Source organism: Medicago sativa, chromosome 7 (genome assembly GCF_051527215.1).
Source record: "Medicago sativa cultivar Bolivia chromosome 7, Bolivia_mono, whole genome shotgun sequence".
NCBI classification, from domain to species: Eukaryota; Viridiplantae; Streptophyta; class Magnoliopsida; order Fabales; family Fabaceae; genus Medicago; species Medicago sativa.
The window spans coordinates 20,854,457-20,871,761 of NC_140755.1; positions in this window are offsets into that span (position 1 = coordinate 20,854,457).

Here is a 17,305-nt window from a genome sequence, read left to right on the forward strand (position 1 = left end):
AGAGAAAGGAAGCAGTATGGGAGGGAGAGAAGAGAGAGACGGATGGGAAAAAAATAATACGGAATCTTTATGGTGAAGTTTGTATTGTGTTTGAAATATTGGGTTGAGTTATCATAACTCATTTTAGACCTTTTATCCTTAGAGTCTTTGACTAAAAAAAGTCATTTTGCCTTCCCTTTTAATTAATGATTTATATTTTTTTTAAGAAAGTTATTAATGCAGTCAATTTTTATACGAGTGTTAGGTTGTAATTTCGACATGCTCAATCAATGCAGTTAACGTGTGTTGACTTTTGTCTTTTCAGAAATCAAAGTCTTTTTTCAAGCATGAGGAGTTCGACATGATCTGGACTTAGTGTTTGAAAGAGATAAACAAGCCTTGAAGTTTGAGAGATAAACAAGCCTTGAAGTTTGACAAAGACGTGAGTTAGGATGTAAATTGGTCGAAGCCAAGCAGTTGCTGTCAAAGAGGGAAGAATTTGAATTCAAAAGCAGTGGTTTCCTTAATGAAGACGTGGGGGACAAGTGGTTTCGATGGAGGAAGTGTTGTTCGTGTCAGTTAGCTTTTTCCAGTTGTTTTTACTATGTATAAATAGTAGTTTTTCATATGGAAAATAGGTCGCAAATCACTTATAGAATTATAGCACTCGAAGTACCAGCGTCTACAGCAAAGAGTCATACAGAATTTATGTAATCTGATTTGTCGAAACACTTTTACATTAATGCAATACAATTTACATTTTCTTTAAGTTTATGTGTTTTAAGCTTTTAAATTCTTTTACTTGCATTTCCTTTATTATTTTTTTACTGCCGAAAGACACTACACAAATTCTTCTTGTTCATAAAGCAACCTAAGAATTTGATCAACACTCACTTACTTTCTGGAAAAACATTGCACACAATGTCTTAAGATTTATGGTTTGATCCTGCTTGTAATAACCAAAATCAGCCATCTTGTTTACCAAAAACACTGGTAAACAACGAGAGAATTCAATCTTTGAAAACATTTTTACCAAAAATAAACCATGAAAACAAACCAAAAAATTAACAAAGAAAGCATTCAAAAAAATTGTATCGATTATTTTCCTATAAATAACCAAATATATCCATTTAAGTAAGATTCATATTTGACTATAACTTTACTTCAAAAAAAAAAAATGTTTGACTATAACTTCTTATATAATTATTCTTTATCCAATATATAGGTTAGGTCAAGTTTTAAATTTGCATTGCCAGACCATCATCACGACTAATAAATGTTTTCTTTCATTAAAACTAACCCCCCCAAACACAAAAGGCATACAATTATTATTTTTGACCAAAAATTCATCATAATAAAAATATGAAGACACTCACACTCGATACAAATACCATTTAGTATAACTCAACCTTTATCTTTCCTCCTATATAAATCACTTCTCCTTCCTTGCTCATTCAACAACTCAACACCCTTTTTCTTCCTTTCCTAATTCTAACATCCCAAATCTCCTCTCAAAATTAAACTCACCACAAAAATCATCCCAACTTTCCAAAACTGCCATGGCATCCAACAAACGTTGTGAACCATCCTCACAATATGCCTAGAGTGTTGGAGCCCACTTATGCCAAACAGTTCGAGAACTTGCAACCAAGTTTTGACAATGACATAGTTCAGAAACAAAATATGCCGGTTGTCCTCATTGATGATAGAGAAGTACAGAATCCAACAGTTTTTGAGAAGAAAATGGAACCATCCTTCCTTCAAAAAACCATGACTGATTGATGTTTTAGTTGTCCAAGTTGTGTTCTTTTTGTTCATGTTATATTTTATCTCTTAATGAAATTAATTTATATGGTAATTTTTGTTCAAAAAATTTATGTGGTAATTTATGTTTGCAATATATACATTTCATTCAATAAAAAAAGTGTGTTTACATTTAAATTGAGGAAAACAAATCATGTTTTTTTTTTTGGTTTTAGATGAAGTGGTAAACCACTGAAATTAAACTCACATACAACTGTGAGGTCCCCGGTTCGAACCCGGGTCATGACGTCTGACCTTGCAATTTCGGCATTTGTCAGTTGAGCTAGGACTTCTATTCTAGACACAAATCATGTGTTTTATGGCTAAATTACAAGGTATGTCACGTATATCATGCGTGTCACGTATTAACACAACACATATCATGCATGGGCTTAAAATTTTGTGGCATGTGCACATATCTCATGCATGTCACGTATTACTTAAATTGTTCTGTGGGAGACATAGGAAATAGGTAATAATGCAAAACTTTGGGTTTGGGACTCTTAACAAAACTATCATGTCCCTTACTCTATTATTTTGTTGATAAAGCCATTACTTTAAAGGCTTATTGATTTCGAAAGTTTTTACAACAAAAGAAGTGTATGCGGTGCATTTCCAATTTTATTCATTGGTGATATGGTGGTGGATTTAATAGAGTTAGAATCCTCTTTGAAATATCATGGACAAATTCAATAGTCTGTTATAAAGTCTTGGACTAATATAATGGGTTACTCTTAAAAAGTATAAAATATAAAAAACCAAATAAAGAGCCAAATGTTTCCAATTTTGAAACTAACTTTCCATTCAAAATAATGTTTATTGAAATTTTGACAGAGTAACCTCAGTGTTTTAAACATTTCCAAGATCATAACCTGTTTATAAACTTTAATTATCAACCAGAATTTGAAAGAGACACAATTATATACTTTTTAACACTCAAAATACAACATTCCTAGAGCCTCCAACCAAGGGGGCTACCAAAAGAGTAACATTGCTTAGACTTTGAGTTTGCTAACAAGTTACTGCTCAACTGCTTGTAAGGCTGAAAAAATAGAAGATGAAGAAGTAAGTCACAACAAAGACTTAGTGAGGAGACAACAACAACCACCAACTAGAAGGAAATCACACTAGGGCACGAATGATTATTTTCTTAAATCTTATCTCATTTTAAAAATCTAGTAACCGAGTAAAAATATAATTTTTTTTTTTGTGGTGGCCGGGGTTTGAACCTCAGACCTTACATAATTTTTTTGGACGTGTAAAAACATGATAAATCCACAATCAAGTGTACACTTGAAAAATCATAAATTTGTATACTTATCCAATTGAATAAGACTATTTCAAAATTCCAATGTAGAAATAAAATTATATTAATAAAAGTAATCAAAATAACCAACTTGAAATAAAATATAGAAATCATATACAATTTAATAAGATCAAAATAAGCAATTTTAAAAAAAATATAAAAATTATACTTTAGTGAAAATGAATTACAATGATAATTACCGAGAGCTAACTCCATCTCGTTGATAGCTCTTTCCTGCTAAGAGTGGCCTCTCTTAGCGGTAACTCCATCTAACATATAAATCTTTTATCTCGACTAAAAAAACACATAAAACATATCGATCAGGGAATCCACATCTCGTTGATAGTCCTCTCCTTCTAATGATGACCTTTCCATAGGGGTGACTCCATCTAACATATTAACTTTACCTAATTGAAATGACATAACTAGGAGTACCTAGGTCGCCGTCATTATAACTGTGATTTTCAAAATACATCACTACAACCATAGTTCAAAACACTTCAAAAATTATGTCAAAATACATACAATCCGAACTGAATTAAAAATATTCTACTTTATAAATCACATGTATATATCTCAAAACCATATTAATATCAAAAATTTCCAAAGATGTATATATCTCGAAAACCATATTTCAAACATCTCAAAACTTATGTCATATTATATGCAACCAAATCTCAATTTCAAATCCTTTTCTCGATAAATCATAGATAAATTCAAATGGTGATCCTATTAATTAATATCTATGACTTTAACAGAGAAAATATATGGGGATCATAAGTATCAATGACAAGAAAAATATTCAAAGGGTGCGTTCCCCATTTTAATAAACACTTTAACATATAGAAAATAATCAAAATATCAATAATATTAATAGTGAAAATATAAGATAATAATCGTTATCAACTCACAGTTATGAAGAATCAACTAAGTTTACTTTCTAACACTCCTAAAGAAGCATGTGAGGCGTTCAACGTCTTATCTCATAGAGCCTAAATGAACAACTTTCGCAACTGGGTACTCTTCTTTTTACTCAAAGCTTAAACACTAACCTCAAAATTCTACCAAATAGCACTTGGACTATAAGATATATTTGCTGATAGAGGTTTGACAAGTGCACCAAATACTATCGAAGTAGTAAAAATATCGATCCCACGAGGACTGTTTTTAATCTCAATAATTCAACTACGTTGTATTTTAGGATGTATAAAAGTTGTTTTGATTTGCCACTAGGCAGTAGATTGATTCGTGATGACATGCTGTCATTACGTAATCTTTAGGACTTATTGTGACATTTTGTTAGAGTTCTCATGCAATTTTCACTATTCCGGGGTACAAAAAGATGAAAAACTGAAGTTCTGCCAGACCAAATCGCGCCACGCCAAAATGGAGCCTTGCCGCGATTTTGGAACAAAAAATACACACTTCCTGTAAAGAGGAAATCGCGGCACGCCTATATACATGGCGCGGCGCGATTTTGCTAGGTCAGGCCCATAAATCTCTATAAATACTGCACTCAGCCAGAAGAAAAGTGTTACGATTTTGGAGAGCAAAGTGCGATTTTGAGACATCGGAGACGGCTAGAAGGGCGATTTCTTCATCCTTTTACCAATTCATGTATGTTTTAATTATTTCATTGATTATGCTATTTGTAAACTCGATTATGAGTAGCTAAATCTCTTAGAGATTAGATCCGAGATGAATCTTTGTAACCCTAATTGACACATGTTGCTGTGAAACTCTATTTTGTTTATGAATTCAATTCTAGTTTATTCAATTCAATTGTTCTTAATGCTTTTTATATCTTGATCACATATAACTTGATTTCGTGAGAATGAATGACCACTGACCATGGCTTTCAACTTAGACCTAATTGAATTGTTCTAATAAACAGGGTTAGTCTAGGAATAGATAATCGTTTGTTAGTGATAATAGGTTAACGTTCGGTAAAACCTTCAAGAATTATTAGACCACCTAAGGAATTAGGGGCTGTGGTTTAAGAAGAGGGTCCTAACTCAAGGGATTGATTAGGGCTAATTTGTTAGTTTTCAATATCTTTGAGGCAATAAAGAACCAAGATGATAACCACAAGTGTTACCGGATTGACGTTAGTGAAGAAACAGTCGAAGAAAACTCCCTTGAATCTCAAACTATTCAACCTATGGAAGGAGAAATTGTTAAGTCTATTGAAAGTAAGGAAGTGGTTGAAGATGTTGGGGTGACAGAGTGTGTCAAGCAACTTGAAGTAAGCACAGAACTTATGCAACAACAATCATCAGGAGACATCCTTGACAACAAGTATGGGGGATTGGGAACTTGGAACAATATGCCTAAGACTACTCTTACTAATCCTTTTGGTGTATTTGCTTATAAGAAGATCCCCTTTGGAATACGTAATGGACCGGTTACTTTTCAATGTTGTATGCTTTCAATTCTCTCTGACACGATAGAAAGAGTTAGGAGGTACTATGAAAAAGGGGTGGTAAGAAACAAGCCTTTTGATGAAACTGTGGAACCAAGGAGGTCTGGTGCACAAGGAACTTTCAAAGGGAAGGAACAAAAGCTGAAACGGTACCGTAAAGGAGGACTCCCAAACAATGAAGAGGGAGAGACATCCACTGATCCTTAGGGATAGTCATCAGTCAAGCTAGTGACGGTAAAGAAGCGCTGGGTGGGAGGCAACCCACTATTTATTTTTCAGGTATGATTCTATTGCTTTCAAAAAAAATAAAAACACAAAAATATTTTTCTTTTCTTTTAATACAAGGCAGGAAAGTTTAAAAATTTGTTCAAAATATACCTCTTGCCAAGAAAATCATGCAAGGTACTGATGTCTTGCATGATTCTCTCCTCAAAAGTTTTTCAAAAAAATTCGATGAACTCAGGCATTTTTCAAGAAAACAAAAAAAAAAAATTTTGGCCTGAGAAAGCAAAACACACTCCCTGTTTGCTCAAAATCGCGCCGCTCTGTGTATTTAGGCGTGCTGCGATTTTGAGGAACAGAAAGGCAGCCTCCCTGTTTGAATAAAATTGCGCCGCGCCTATCCTTTGGCCGCAGCGCGATTTTGAATGGTATCTGCCCAGATTTTTTAAAAATTTGACCGTTACTCAACCACCCATTTCCCAACCGTTGCAAAACTAGCCGTTACAACACAAAATCGCGCCGCGCCTTGCATTTTGGCGTGCCGCGATTTTCACCAAACAGGCCTATAAAACCAGCCTTTTTCACAATTCTTCCCATTCCCATTTTCCTACCGTTACTCTGTCAAAATTTCCCTACAAACCTAACCACGAAATTCCTTAATTATCATCATCTTAATCACTTCCTAAACATCATCAAACCGCAAATTCATCATCCATTCATCAACCTAAACCTCCACAATTCACCAATTTTCCAAAACTCCACAAATTTCCCATTCACCATCTTCCTTTCACTCACAAATGGCCTCCAACCAAAGAAACACCCGCTCAAAGAAAGCCACCAACCCCAAATCATCCACAAGCAAATCCAAACGCCCTCGTGCCGCATCCGAACCACCCGAAAACGCCATCCATTTCATCAATGACCAAGCCCAAGAGTTTCATCAATCTATGAAGAGTTTCGAGGTCATAGGGGAGAGGAAGTTTGATTTCACAAAGCTTGTGAAATATCCTTTCTTTGAGTCTGAATTACGAAGGAGGGGGTGGACGAGGTTGAATGAGATGATCGATGAAGCAAACAATAAAACGGTGATCGTCGAATTCTTTGCAAATGCAAGGGTGTCCGATACACCCTTTCAATCTTTTGTTCGAGGAAAGTATATTGATTTCAGCCCAGATGCTCTCAATGCATGGCTGAATGTTCAAGCACCGGAGGAGTGTTGGGTTGAAAAATTGAGGAGGGAGAGATTTGCTATTACGGAGGATACCTTTGATGAGATCATCACCACCATGTGTAGGCCTGGGTCGACTTGGAAAAAGTCCCGGATGCTTACCTATGCGGAGATGCTGCCGGTACCCAAGGCATGGGTGTCTTATGTGGTCCAGACTCTTGAGAGTGCATCTTGCACTTCTGAAATTCCTCTCAAGAGGGTGCTTGCTGCCTACGCCATCATCAAGGAGCACCCTATAGATATTGGCCGCCTCTTGGCCAATAGTCTTCATGATCTAGCAACCGGAAACACCACACAATTGGGGCATGGGAGTCTAATTAATTGGTTGTGTGAGCAAGAGTTGGTGCCGGCTTATGATAGTGATCTCAACACAAGCAATATGAAGCCAATCACCAACTCGGTAATGGATGGATTTGTGAAGAAATATGAGGGCTATATGAAGGAGAGAGAGAGGGAGGCAGCAAGGCAACAACAAATGGAGCAAGGAGGGAGTAGTAGCCAAGGGGGTTATGCTCCTCTTCACCCAAAGCTTGAGGAATTCATGCATGTGCAAGCTAATTGGATGAATGAGACTTTGGACCAGCTGTGGGTGAACCGTCCTAGGTTCTCAGCTGCGTTTGCTGCGGAGGCTCAATTGCATATGGGTCCGATTAGTGGGTCTTATGAGAGGTTTGGAGGCTCCCGTGAGCGCATGGAGCAATATTTTACACATCAAGAAGAGTATGGGCTGCGCATGAGGAGGGAAATCACTGATGATTTCAATACCACCGAGCAAGATCAAGGGGATGGCATCTTTGAAGGATTGAGGACACCGGGGGCTGGACACTCGGATGATGATGTGAACATGGGCTGATCTACTGATGGATTAGCATTTTCTGCTTTGTATTTTATTTTCAGTCATTTTTCTTTTGATGTATTTTCTTTATTTTCTTTTTAATGTCGAAGTCCATTGAACTATTTCCCTATTGTAATTGCCCCTGCACTTGTTTTATTAATGAATTTGTTTTGTTTCATGTGACTTATTCCAGTTTAGTAACAGTTGTTTGATGAAACGGTATTCCAAAAGTTCTAAAGGAGGGGTGACTTGATTCAAAGGCGAAGTGTACGGCGTTGCTAGGTAGTCACATACTCCCAGAAATCTCAGCCATAAGGTTCATTGCCAAATCTTGTTTTTCAATTTACTTATATTTAGATTAGTTTTCCATGCAACTACATTTCTAGAACTTGCATTGTTTCTCTATTATTGATTGGTCTTTGTCAATTACACACTGAGGCAAAAGTGCTTGGTCCTGTGAGCCTTTTTGAAGCCTACCCTGTTTTAAGTTGTTAAATCTATCCTTTCTTAACCAATTATGAGCCGGTAGGATTAGAACTTTTTGTTCGGTGACAAACTACATTACAAGCCTAGAGACTTTTAGGATTTGTCCCTTAATGTATTTTCTGAGTTAAGGCATTGTAGTATGTTGCTAAAGATTAAGTTTGGGGTTGCCATTGGAATTTGCAACCAACTAAGTTTGGGGTGGGGGTACTAGAGAATTAGAGAACAAAAATGAAAGAAATATGAAATTGTCATGCAAAATACACACAAAAATGGTGTATCAAAAAAAAAAGAGAAATTGAATGATGAAAAAGGGACAAAACATTGAAAATCCGAGTAACTTCAAACTCGATTGTCCCTAAATGTTAAAAATGTTCTCTAGTACCTTTGCATTGATTGTATTTCCACAAGGTGAATGAACGAAGGATTGAATTTTGTGCTTTAACTTCCGTAGGAATGCCTAACTCAAATTTTGTGTAGCCTACTTATCCAAATATATCCCACCTTTCACCTAAGCCCCGTTATAACCCTAAAGACCTCAAAAGTGTGTAATGATATTGACTTTGATTGATGTTTAGAAACTTTTCAAGCGTATGGTAATATGTAGACCTGCATGTCGACTGGTAGAACCCTATTTCATATTGATGCGTGGAGTTGTGAACTGGTGGATGCGAACAAGTCAAACTAGCTCATCTTTAGCTAGAAGGAGAATGAACTTTTGGGTACTATCGTTTTGTCAAGTAACTGTTATTTTACTGTCGTTTGTCACTGTTGCAAGCAAATTCCTTGAGGACAAGGAATGGTTTAAGTTTGGGGTTGTGATGACATGCTGTCATTACGTAATCTTTAGGACTTATTGTGACATTTTGTTAGAGTTCTCATGCAATTTTCACTATTCCGGGGTACAAAAAGATGAAAAACTGAAGTTCTGCCAGACCAAATCGCGCCACGCCAAAATGGAGCCTTGCCGCGATTTTGGAACAAAAAATACACACTTCCTGTAAAGAGGAAATCGCGGCACGCCTATATACATGGCGCGGCGCGATTTTGCTAGTTCAGGCCCATAAATCTCTATAAATACTGCACTCAGCCAGAAGAAAAGTGTTACGATTTTGGAGAGCAAAGTGCGATTTTGAGACATCGGAGACGGCTAGAAGGGCGATTTCTTCATCCTTTTACCAATTCATGTATGTTTTAATTATTTCATTGATTATGCTATTTGTAAACTCGATTATGAGTAGCTAAATCTCTTAGAGATTAGATCCGAGATGAATCTTTGTAACCCTAATTGACACATGTTGCTGTGAAACTCTATTTTGTTTATGAATTCAATTCTAGTTTATTCAATTCAATTGTTCTTAATGCTTTTTATATCTTGATCACATATAACTTGATTTCGTGAGAATGAATGACCACTGACCATGGCTTTCAACTTAGACCTAATTGAATTGTTCTAATAAACAGGGTTAGTCTAGGAATAGATAATCGTTTGTTAGTGATAATAGGTTAACGTTCGGTAAAACCTTCAAGAATTATTAGACCACCTAAGGAATTAGGGGCTGTGGTTTAAGAAGAGGGTCCTAACTCAAGGGATTGATTAGGGCTAATTTGTTAATCATCGTAAACTAGAAGAGGGTTCATAACAAATAGGTGCAGTAGACCAATTAGGGGAACTTAGAGGATTCGACGGATCTGATCTCATCTTTCTCTCATATTTTCTTAATCAAATCTAATTTCTTTTATTTAATTTCATAAAATCACACCAAATCTTCTGCCTAGTGGCAAAACAAAATAAACTTTACACATCCTAATTATATAACGAAATTGAATTATTGAAGTTAAAAACAGTCCTCGTGGGATCGATATTTTTACTACTTCGATAGTATTTGGTGCACTTGCCAAATGTCTATCAATTCGATTGCATAAAAGTAAATGCTGAAAATAAAATTGGTTTTTAAGAATAAGAGAGAGATGAGTTTAGGTCTTTCGAATCATCAATGTTCCCCTAATTGTTATGCTGCACCTATTCTTATGAATGATCTTCTAATCCCACGATAGTTAACAAAATAGTCCTAATCAATCCCTTGAGTTAGGACCCTCTTCTCAAACTACAGCCCCTAATCCCTTAGGTGGTCTAACAATATTTGAAGGTTTAAGCACGTTAACCTAATATCACTAACAAACGATTATCTATTCCTAGACTAACCATGTTTATTAGAACAATTCAATAGGTCTAAGTAGAAAGCTATGGTCAGTAGTCATTCATTCTCACTAAATCATATTTATATTTGATCAGGATATAAAAAGCATTAAGAACAATTGAATTGAATAAAGACTAGAATATCATTCACAATAAATAGAGTTTCACAGCATAATGTATCAATTAGGGTTACAACGAATCATCTCAGACCTAACCTCTAATGAATTTAGCTACTCATAATAGTGTTTACAAATAACATAATCATTAGAGGTAATAAAACATACACAAAGTGGTTGAAGGATGAAGAAATCGTCCTCCTTGGCTTCCTTGCAGTCACAAAATCGCACTTTGCTCTCTAGAATTCGTCACCCTTGTTTTTGGAATAGACTTCAGCTTAAATAAGCACAGAATATCGCCTAAATCGTGTCACGTTTTAAGTGAATCGTGACACGTTTTTACCTTCTGGAGCAAGAAACTGAATTAGGGTTTCACCAAATCGTGTCACGTTTTACCAATCGTGACATGTTTCCAAAATGTCGAATCAAAGCTTCTTGTGCTTCCCAAATCGTGTCACGTTTTTGATGAATCGTGACACGTTTTCTTTCTTTGTATTTCCTCCAGTTTTACTGCTCTTTTGCTGCATAAGTCTCCTTGTGAACTCCATTTTTGTGCTAAAATACATATAAAATTACGTAATGACAAGATGTCATCATTTGCTTTGATGCATAATTTTTTTGTGGGTGTTTAATTTGCAGAAGAAATTTTATGGTTTGAAAGAAAATGAAGATTGTAAAAAAAAATAAAAAAAATAAGAAAGGGAGAAGGAAATGGGATGGAGGCTAGGGGTGGAAATGAGCTATGCCGGACCTGGCATTGTAAGGCCTAAGTCTAACCAACTTCAAAATTATAGGTCTGAGTCTGACCTATTACTCGTCATAGACATATTTTTAAGGTCTGGCTTAACCTTTTTAAAGGTTTGATGAAGTCTGAAAGCCTATTTAAAAGTCTATTTTACATTAAGGTCTAGCAACACCTATCAATCTACTACTAAATAGGCCAAAACTTATGAAGGCATAAAGCACACAAATATGTCTGCTACTAAATAACAAAATTTTACGAATGTCTAATCACATCAATATATCTGCTACTAAATAATCAAATCATATGAAGGCTTGAGTTTATGAAAAAAACAACAATATCAATAATGGAAGATATATTATACATAAAAAGCATAATAGGTCGGCCTAACAGACTTAATTGGCTTTTTTGTAATCCTTAGGTTGATCTATTTAAGTAAATAGACTTTATAAAAAGCTTCAGCCCGACCTTTTTATTAAATGAGCTGAGCCGAGCTAGACTTTGAATAAGCTAGATCATAGCCCTTGTCAGACGGCCTGGCCTGTTCCCACCCCTAGATGGAGGCTGCGAGAGAGCATATAAGGAAAGAGGAATACGGGAGAGAGAGTGAAATGTGAGATAAATAAGGTGGGTTGGGGGTTATTTGTTTGGCTAAAATATGTCATTGGTCCTTGCACTTTGTAAAAGTTTTGCTATTGGTAGTTCTGATAAGTCCAAGTTAAAAAAAACAAAATTATCATTGTGCCATGTGGATAAATCATTCTACGCCACGTGGCACATTAAAAGACAAAAAAATATTCCAAATTTTTTATTATTATTTTATTATTCATTATTTTTTAATTTAAAAATATTATTAGTCCCTGCACTTTCAGTATTTTTTGATATTGGGCCATAAATCTTTAAAAAAAAGACTTTGAAAGATATTAGTAGTTTGTATCCACACAAACCAAATCATTTAAAAAAAAAAGATTCAAGGATAACAAACATGCCCTAAATTTCCTAAAAAAACAAACATGACGTGAAGTTAAATATTGAATTGGATATGATTAAATTTTAAAACGAAATTGAATGGAAGATATAAAACAACAAGATCTAAGAAAAGATTGCATAATTTTCCACTTAAATCGATCCAATCCAACAACAACTTCAACTCAAGACCTATAAATAGTACAAATATTTGCACAATATTAATAGAGCAATCAAAAACACAAAAATGCACACGATGATGCAAGATCAAAGGATGAAGTCTCGGTCCTTGTGAACTTAGCTCAGTTGGAATAGACAATGCATAATATATGTAAGGTTTGGGGTTCAAACCCCGGCCACCACAAAAAAAAGAGGATGAAGTATCGCTTGTTACGTATTACAACATTAGAACCCATCTACATCCACTGTCCGCTCCTCTCCTCCCTCGTTAACCATTGTCTTCAATGAATTTTCAAATCCCCTACTCAACCTCCTTATCACTCGGTTGGAAACGAACTCTTTCTTTATTTCCTTTTGTTTATGTAAATGGATTTGAATCTATTAATAAAACTTAAAAAGTTTTTGTTATTTTAATTTTTTGGCTTGTATGTAGTTGATAATGAGAGAAGTGAAGGAGTTGAATGAGAAAATCGGCTCGACTGAGGAAGATATCTCCGAGTTCATTATAAGGGAATATGATAAAAATTTACCATTTGATCATGCATCTATTCTTCGTATTCATCTTAAGAAGGGTTGCATGAGTGGAGAACTTTTATGTACGGAGAATGGGAAATATGTTTTTGTTGATTGTGAAAGTGAAGTGGAAGAAGAAGACGATGAAGAGGCGGAGGAATGTGAAGAGGAGGATGAAAAGGAAAAAGAAGAAGAAGATTGAAAATCGGACGAAAATAGCAAAAGTCATGCTCGGGAGTATTATTTAACGTTAATGTTCATGCTAGATTGTTATTATCTTTTTTAGGACTGATTTTATTGCACTGTGGTGTTTACTTCAATGCATCCTTAAGCTTCTTTATGTATGAACATTTATGAGACATTAAAAAAATGGAAAATGCTAACAAGTGTCCTAAGGGCATTGTTTAAGCATCTAAAAGTAGCAATTTTTGCATTGAAAATTGTACGGTTATGACTTTAAAAAGTGTTTGACATGTATTTTCAAGACATAGTTTCTTTTTTTGGGTTCCTTAAACAATGCCCTTAGGGCACTTGTTAGCAAGACCCTAAAAAAATTTAGTTATATTTTTCTAAACACGAATTTTGGGGCCTATATTCAAAAACTTGTAGCAGTCTTTCCATTCCACAAGCCGTAACAGTTACACATTTTGTTTCATAAAAATAAAAAAAGGCATGACGAGAAAATGTTATATTAGTGACAAATTTAGAGATGTAAAAGTGTAAAATTTGTCTCTTATACTCTTTTGTATCTCTCTTTGTAAATAACTCATTGATAGTGAAGTGGAGATATCTCTCTCCTCCAAATGTAGATCATGGTTGGGCCAAACTAGATGAACAAATTCTTGGTGTGTTGTTCTCTCTATACTCTATTCTCTTTATCTTGTTTGTTCTTTGGTTTGATTGTGGTTTGTGCTTTGCAATTAGTTGTTAGATATGATCTAGATTTTTTGTTGTTGCTTGTGGTCATTTTAGTTATTGATTGTCATTGATACTTGTCACACACATCTAAATTTATTGGTGTGATTTTGAGTTGCCAAATTCACCACAATATTTAATATAATTTATAATATTACATCTAAGAACATCAGTAATTGACGTAGATCGAAATGTTTAAATTATAGAAAATTTTAGAAAGTATATTGTTTAACAAACAATACAAAATATAATTTAAAAGTAATAAAAATAATAATTTATATTTACTCAAGTGTATCGGCGTCTAGTTCTAAACAAAATTTTTGATGGCCTACAATTTACTCGTCTTTTTAGCTATATAAACTTAAAAAAAAGTCTTGACTTTGTCAATTTCAAATAAAATATGATTTTAGTATGATGTTGCTTGCGTCATATGTTTCTATCGGTCGGTTTGATATATTTTTGTCCCTACTTGACTAATAAAGGATTTTACCTTGGTAAAGAACAAAATATCAAAACAAAAATAATCTTTATATCAATATTTGTTTTTGTCAAAGTGATGCATGCATCAGAGATGGTTGCTCAGGAAATCTAGGGTTGAAGTTGCTCCTGTAATTATTGTCAACAAAGTTCGCATTAAAACTCCGCATCCCATCTCCATCAACATTCCCGCCAAAGTTGTTTTGATGAAAAGTCATCATATCAACACCACCATTGCTTGGATTTTCATGTGGAGGTTTCCACATGTTGCTACATGTATCATCATCAAAACCTCCAAAGTTTCCTTGAACTTTAAAATTTCTTTGAGAGACAAAACATCAACATTACCAACACCATCATTTGTATGAGGTGGTATCAACATTTTGCTACCTGTGTTGTTATCAAAATCTTCAAAGTTAAATTGGTCTCCAAAATTTTCTTGAGGAAGCAATGTATCACCACCACTAAAATTTGCATGTTGTACCCACATGCTACTATCTATGTTGTCATCAAAACCTCCAAAGTTTTCTTGATCTTCAAAATTTTCTTGAGGAAGCAACAAATCAACATTCTCATTCAGATTTGCATGTGGTAGTATCCTTGTGTTGCTACCTGTAATGTCATCAAAACCTTGAAAGTTGCTTTGACCTCCAAAATATCCTTGAGGTGGCAACACACCTACACCACCACTAGGATTTTCATGTGATTGTATCCCAATATTGCTACCTATATTGTTAATAAAATGCCCCCGATTTCCACGAGGAAGAAACATATCATGAACACTACCACTATGATTTTCATGTGATGATATCTACATGATACTATCAAACTTTTGCAAATTATCTTGAAAAAACGCTGCATAAAAACCACCACTAGAATTTTCAGGTGATGGTATTCCCATGCCATTATCAAAGTTGTTATCAAAATAACCAAAATCGGCTTGATTAGCCAAGTTATCACAACCACCACCACTAAGATCTGTTTGTGGAGGTATCCCCATGCTACTTCCATGGTTGTTATTGAAACCACTGCTCATTTGATCAACTTTGATATATACTGCTGATCCACTAGAATATATACACAAAGAGTCAGAAGAAAAGCTTATACTTGGAGGAGAAGTTTGCATGTGGGGTGAGACTGCTGATGCATCTAATGTTCAGCAAACAATTTGGCCTCGAGCTGCCGCAACTGCAGGTAAGCATTTCACGCTAACGCCATATTTTTCACTGTTCTTGTATTTTACTCTCTATTTATAAGTACATTTAACGCTTTTCACATATATTAATGTGCCAATTTTATGTATGAATGTTCCTAAAATACTCTTTGTATGTAGATTTGTTCATTTTTTCCTTTTCATTTTCCAAGAGACTTAGTAGTATTAATTAAGAGTATATTTGAAAATAATAACAAACGTATCTAATAAATTGAAAGGGAGCTTATATTTAGGGGAAATTTTAAAAAAAAAATGCTTATATTTATAGTTTTAGCATACATTTGCTCAGGATCTAGAACATGATATATGTGTAGTTTATTAATCTAGCATTCTCTTTTCTTATAATAGATATGCCTCTTCAGTTTATCATTTTCCTTTGTTTATAAACAACTTAATTCAAAGATTGGAGAAGTGTGGAATTAGGAAATTCAAGCCTCTGAATATGGGTCCTATTTGAATAAACAACTCAATTTAGTGCTTATATCATAAGCGTTTATCATATAAGCGCTTATGAATAAGCTGTTTCTATAACAAAAGATAAAATAAAGTTAAATTGTTTTCATGTAAGCCATAAGCTGTTTTAATAAACTATCCTGGAGGGCTTATGAAAATAAGCTGAAAACATTAGTACCTAGATTATGGGGAAGGTAGTGTATTGTGGCTGTTAGGCGTGATCTGTGTAGCGTACAGTCCAGGAGTTGGCAGCAGTGCTGTGTTGTTTTTATAGGGCTCCTAGGACTTATTGTTTCGGAGATTTTGAGGTATGGGTATGCGTTTGGTTTTTTCTCCATTTGTATACTCCGGCCTCAATTTTTTTGGGAGTTCTTAGGGGTTTATTTTTGTAGGTGTTCCGTATATATGCAGCGCCGAATGTTTTATTTGCTTTTTCCGCGAGTCTTAATGCGTCTTGCATGAACTTGTTGAGAATAAAATTGCCATTTCAAAAAAAATAAATAAAAATCTAACTGCTCATTGTCTCTGACAGAACGCATGTGGAGTGAGAGAGATTTTACTTCAGCGCGAAATGCTACCTTAACGGCATTGCCGCGGTTGCAAAATTTCCGATGTCTGTTAAATAGACGAAGGGTTCCGGCTGCTCCTGTCACAAACTATTATGCTAGAAGGGAACCTGATGGTACAGTCTCATGCTATGATCAATAATCTATATCATGTTTTATCTGTATTTGTAAAGCCTGTTGTGAAAGTAACTTTGCCTGGTTGATGAGCTAGAATTTTCATTCTGGTGCTCAAATGCTTGGTAGGTGTGGTCATTGTATATCAGATCTCTTCAATGATGGTAACAGTCATATTGTAATGTTAATGTAATATCTGTAAGAAATAAATTCAAAGGTTTTAATGTCTGAAGTTTTTTTTTTCCTTTCTTTTCAGTAACCAAGCTATTACTGCGAAGTATCTTAGCCGAGAAATTTGGCTAGCCAATTTTAGCAGGGTCTCCACAGTCAACCACATTTTTTCTATCAACAAGTTTCAACCTGAGACCTTGCTTAAGAAATTCGAGTTTAATCACATAAAATGATATCATCTATCTTTTTATCCAATTGCATGAATTTAGGACACCGTTAATAATGATAAGGGTGAAAAATACTTAAGTCATTATTTTATTACTTGTGTGATATGGTACACTTGTCAAAACTTTCAGTATGCGTATGTGACAAATAACACATGTAAATTGTTGTGACATCAA